Genomic DNA, 5,940 nt, shown 5'->3' with positions numbered 1-5,940 from the left:
CATTAGATATCAGTGGAACACTGATATCTATTAGGTTTGCTACCGATAAGGGCAGACGTGATATCTAATGTACCCTATTTTCAATATCAGTTTTGGGCCGATGTCTATATCAAATTAGACATCCTATTTGTTAAATATCCGATATTGTTAATAAATAATATATATCGAATTTTCAAGTTTCCGCTATCTAAATGAACGGATTCCGATATGTAATATACTTTCAATATCATTATTTTTTTCAAGAACTGACATTAAAAGGTATATTAAATATCGGTTTGGTTCTATTTTTCGATATTATAAACTCATCAAAAGCTATATTTGGTAGGTTGTTACATCACTTTTTTTATCAAAGCGATATATAATATTTTTAACATATCGAATTTGTAACTAAAACCGATATATGTGTACACATTAGATATCTGTTTGTTCGTTGTTTTAGATATTATAAGTCTCTTAAACATCATGTTTGAGTTAGAATGTGAAATAAAAATAACATTATATATCGGTGTTATTTGTTATTTCGATATATATACTTGTATAAATATCATATTTAATACATATTAGATATCAGTGTTTAACTGATATTGTAAATGTTTTTGAATTAAAAAAAATAAAATAAAATGGGTTGTTTGTTAGACATCAGTTTTTCCTGCCATGCAACATCCAGTTTGTGCAATTTCAATCCTTCCATAAATTTCATCCAACATTCTCATACATTTCCAACATCCAATTTCAACCCATATTCAAGTTAACAAAAATGAATTACAAATCCCTCTACAAGTTGGGATAACCCTAATCCATATATAACCCCCTAAGCAACTTCTAAAATTTGCACAAAATATAAGACAAGGCTGGTTCTAAATTATGCACACTAGCTAGCTAGCTAGTTCTAAAATCTGCACACTAACTAGTTCTAAATTCTGCCTTTTCCTTTACAAAAGATTGGAATGGCAGCACTAATTCCATATCCATAAAATGTACGTCAAGAAAGCATACCAACATGTCTAAAAATAATTCTCGGTGACATAGTCTCCCCATTCAACTCGGACTTCATCAATCTCAGCTTGGGTGTAACCAGTCCACTTGTTCTTCATCTTAGACCCCACTGAAAACATTAAAGACAAGTGCATGATCAGCCACCAAAAGATATTGTGTAACCACTCCGAAATGTGAAAAGCCTTGTGAAACATTACAAAATGTCAGAAATGTGACAGAAGGTCAAAATTGTGCAGTGTAGACAGATTGTGTAGTTTCCATGAAAATCAAAAGGCTTGACCTTTTCACACAACAACAGACAATTACAACCAACTAAGAACATAATACAAGATTGGTCTAAATATAATCATATGCTGCACTTTTTATCCTTGATCCTGAAAGAGCACATTTACAACAACCATAGGATACCAAGTCCAACCCAACAGTACTTAATTGCAAACATAAATGTGTGTGTTAGAGTACATGTGTTACTTGGTCGGTGTGTGCATTTGTATGGGCATTTGTATGGCCATACCACAGTCCCTTAATCATAAACTCCTCACCCCTATAACACTGATTCTCTCCAATCTGAGAATATTACAGAAAAATATAACTTCCTAACAAGTCTCTACTAACGAGTTAATCTCAAAGTGAAATCGAGTTAATCTCATATGAACACCAGAAATAAAAAAGGAATGCCTTTTTGCATGTTGCTATGAGAAAACTACAAAAAAAAAAAAAAAAAATCACACTCAGTAACCAAAATAAGAACTATTATGCTTTACCAATCTAAAGTTTTTCTTTTACACTGTTTTACAGCAGAGTATATTATTAAAGAATAACTAAATGGAGTAGTAGGGTAGTAAGAAACATAGTATTGAATCCCTTTACCCCCTTAACAGAAGCAACACTTCCTAAGAAATTTGCTTCACCTAGTACACTGATGCAAAATGGGAAACGTTAGAAAAATAAAAAAGATTATTCATAACAAACTTTACTCCTAGTAGATCAGAATATTGGTCCATCACATATACTATTCTCACATTATGGTTTTCATAAATTGTGTATCAATATCACCAGACAGAGTATGTCATTAATAGAAGAGAACTGAATCACAGACAAACTAGCAGCCACTAAGTACTATTTAAAATTAAATGCTCTATTGTACACATAGCTGCTTCCTATATTTCTTTTTCTAGTTTGCAAGTTTCAGAGGATATAGGCATGAGAGAGGTTTGTTTTCTTAAAAAATGAAGAACCAACCTAATAACTTTTAATAATGATGGTTGAGCTGAGAACACATCTGATCATTTCCAGTGAGAGAGGGAGGCAAAGTCAGTTCGAATAACAACCCCAAAATCCAGAATTTTGGTACTGGAACAAAAAGGGAAAAAAAAGACAATAAAAATTACCATTACAAAATATACTCTTGGTGATTAAAACATCTGTTGAATAAATTGAACTTAGAAATACAATAAAGACAACTAACCATGTAATATTTCACAAAAGAACCACTATCATTAACCTGGGAAATTAATAGTGACAATTTGAAAAAATCAACTGGATGTAGCAGGACATTAGACTATGTGAATCTTAACATGATCAGTCAATTAACGTAGGTGCTCTCAAAATGTAGATCAAACTTTAGGCTACTCCAAATAAAGAGCCAAATATCTGCCAAGTTGGGATTGCGTAATTATTACAAAATCAAATTTCAAATTGCTTGTCAACTTTATGCAACCATCTTTTGGATGCCTATAATGCTTACAACTTTACTTTCCAAGAGCCATAAAAAACACTAATTAATGGCTTTAAATTGAGCTCTCTTTCTATGTTTTGGTTCACCCTTCCTATTTATGCTAGTAACAAGTGAAATTAGAACATCTCTTTGAAGTACTTAATTAGCAATAGAGAGTTCAAGAAACCACCAAAAAAGAATGTTGCAAAAATTTCACTCCTAGTGAGAAATAGCAGTGAGGAAATTAATTATACAGTGCTTGCTAATATATGATGGCCATAAACTATAGGTACATTATATAAAATATGAGACCAAAATTCTGGATTTTCTTGATGCATACTTCTAAGAAGGCAGCTGACAAAAGTCCACCCTACTGAATTGTATTTTAAGAACCTATGGAGCATGCAATTCAACTACAATCCATAACCATGTTAATGACCTGCCATGCATCTTAATTGAGATTTCTTATTAATTCACTAACGCACACAACAAGGTACGTAAGTTTTAAGCAATTTCAATGCAAACTCATTACCTAGATACCAAGAATCAATTTGATGGGAAGGTGAACCCTTATAATTAATTCGGACAGAATGATGTTAAATAAATTAAGATTTCTATTTTCTTTTAAAAAGATGTAAACCAGTACCTCCTCAGCCATAAAAAGATGTATTATATATACAAAGTGCATAAAATTCCCATACATTTCTGCTTTACCTATCTAAAAAGATCAGTACAATAATTGCAGTGAGAGAGAGAGAGAGAGTACGTGAGGGGAGGGAGGGAGATGAAATTACTTGCAGAGGCACAGTTGCAGACAATCCTTGTACTTTTACTAAAAATATTGTTATAATGGAGTTAAAGAGTTCTATATCTTTCCAAGGATATTTTACATACGAGTAATGCTTGAGACACTAAAAACAAATCCCAAATAATGTGGAAGTGGCTCTTGTTCATATTTGGGCCTACTTTGAACCTCATTTATTTCTTACAAGCATAACAGTGACATTTTATTTATCACATCATTTGGTGACTAGTATTATTGTTTACATTTTAATTAAATGCAAAATATTCACGTGAATCTTTACCTATCTTTCGGACAGAAAAATTGTGTAATAGTATGAGTGCTAGATAAAACGAAAGAAAGCTGCTTTCAGTCCGTTACTCACCTTTACAAAGAGGGTACTAGGAGCCAATATAGAATGAGCATTTACACCATTGAGATATGCTTTCACCTCAGGTATGCCAGAGCCTGTTGCTGCAGGGGCAATGTCGGTTCAAAGAGCAGCAGCAGCAGCCAAGACCATGTTACAACAAGCGAATGCTGCAAATGCCTGGTAATACCTGCATGTACTGGAGTTAACATAACATCATAGTTACTCAAAAATATATTAAAATGGGAATATCACAAGCATAAAAGTTGTCTCTGGAACGCATAGCAATTAGTAGGTTACTAGGACAATGATTACATCTTCGAAATTTTTATATGTAAATGGTAAAAAATTCAAGAAGATATATTTTTTCAGGTGAAAATATATAAGAGAAACTTTAGCATTTATTTAACACAACTTGAGTTCAAATGTCTTGCAAGAGGTTATACAGTTTCCCTTTTTCTCATCATGATTTTATCCTGCACTCCTAAACAAGGCCCCGTCCCTAACCAAGCATAGTCATGCACTCAAATTTCATTTCAGTGAAAGGCATTACAACGTAACTAAGATGAAATAGCATTGTAAAATTTACCAAGCTATTTTCACTTTTCAGTAATGAGATTCTGAACAGGTTCTACTACATTGCCAGTCCAGTATCTATAAGGCAAGCAATCAATATAAGATATAAAACAATAAACATAAAATATGCATTTCAACCGCAAAAAAAAAAAAAAAAAAAAAAGAATATTTATGTCATGGTTATGTCAAATATTTAAACTTAAAGCCTGAAAGTAAAGGATTAAAGTTCACAGAACATAATCATTAGCTTATCTCATGCAACAAAATCCAAAGATATACGCACCCGAAACAATATAAATAGAATCTTTTAAGAAAGGGAGGGGGCAAAGGTTTTATTGCATTGAAACTCAGAGGGGTACTAAGGCAGTAACAGCTAGGCTTACTTTTCCTGATGCATGAGCTTGTTGGTAAGCAAAAATTTGAAACCAGCAATATTCTCGATAGCCATGTTATTGAAAAAGCCAACTAACCCAATTTTTAGCAAGACTACGGAATGTTAGATCATATTGAATACAACTAAGATCAATTAAGTAAAAAAAAAAAAAAAGCCAAAACAAATGCCTAACCTGTGCTTTCTGCAATTTTACCATCTTTAAATCTCCTGAGCTCTGCCTTCTCCCCCCAGAACTTGCGGAATTTGAGAGCCTAGTGAGAGAACATGAGTAAAATCATTACATTCATAAAAAGAAATAATAGACTTATAATTCCAAACAGGTACTCATATACCTCCTCTTTATTAACAGCATCTGGACCAATATCAACAACCCTAAAAGCTTTATCTAAAGAGCTAACTGAAATTCCAATAAGCAATGGCTCTGCATTGAGTGTTGACAAGCCCTGGAGTCACAAACCAAATTTAAACAAGCTGATCTGATACATAAACGTATCTTTGACATGATATGCTAAAGTTAAATACTTGATGCCATACCTTTTCTATGATGCATTCAGATAACAGAGAGCATGTGAGAGCTCAGAAAGGGAAAGATAGCAGAGAAAGAGAGAGCCGAAACCACCTGCAACCAAAAAATAAATAAAATTTTTCAGAAACTAATAGTAGAGAAAATTTGTCTAAATTCAACCAAAATTCCCAAAAATAATAGAGAAAATCAGGCTTCCGAAGGAAGAGAATAGCAAGCAAACAAGGTGAATAAAAAACACAAAAAGCAAGAGCGAGAGAGAGTACCTGAGAGAGCTCTTGGAGAACAGAGTCGGAGTTGGATGGGTGTTACACAAAAAGCTAGACGATGGATACTAGGCGGTGGGTGTTGGACGATGGGTGATAGATCTCGTCGTCGATCATTGGTCCCGAGGTCTCGTCGTTCCCTTCCATCAGTGAGAGAAAGTGAAACCCTAGAATTTGGGGGTTTTACAATTTTGGATGAGTGAATCGTGTTTAGGAGGAAGAGAAAAGAGAGAGACATAGAGATAGAGAGATCGAAGGAGAGTTTGGTCGATCTGAGTTTGGTCTCAGTGAGCGAGGGTGAAAGAGAAGGAGCTGAG

The 5,940-nt window shown here is 33.6% G+C and overlaps 1 long non-coding RNA gene across 2 annotated transcripts; it reads right to left on the bottom strand.

Moving 5' to 3' along the window:
- Positions 1-699: 699 nt before the first annotated feature.
- Positions 700-5,940, bottom strand: LOC147299697 (uncharacterized). 2 transcript variants are annotated; one of them, XR_015119956.1, is made up of 6 exons: positions 5,624-5,940; positions 5,369-5,453; positions 5,167-5,277; positions 5,007-5,085; positions 3,880-4,054; positions 700-1,105 (listed from the first exon to the last, which is right to left on the bottom strand). It is a non-coding gene; the product is annotated as an uncharacterized LOC147299697 (long non-coding RNA). The 2 variants fall into 2 exon arrangements; XR_015119957.1 differs by lacking the exon at positions 5,167-5,277.

This window comes from Dryas octopetala, chromosome 1, assembly GCF_963921425.1.
Source record: "Dryas octopetala chromosome 1, drDryOcto1.1, whole genome shotgun sequence".
Lineage (NCBI taxonomy): Eukaryota > Viridiplantae > Streptophyta > Magnoliopsida > Rosales > Rosaceae > Dryas > Dryas octopetala.
Note: the sequence above shows the minus strand (reverse complement) of the source record. Positions and strands in the feature narration are given on the sequence as shown.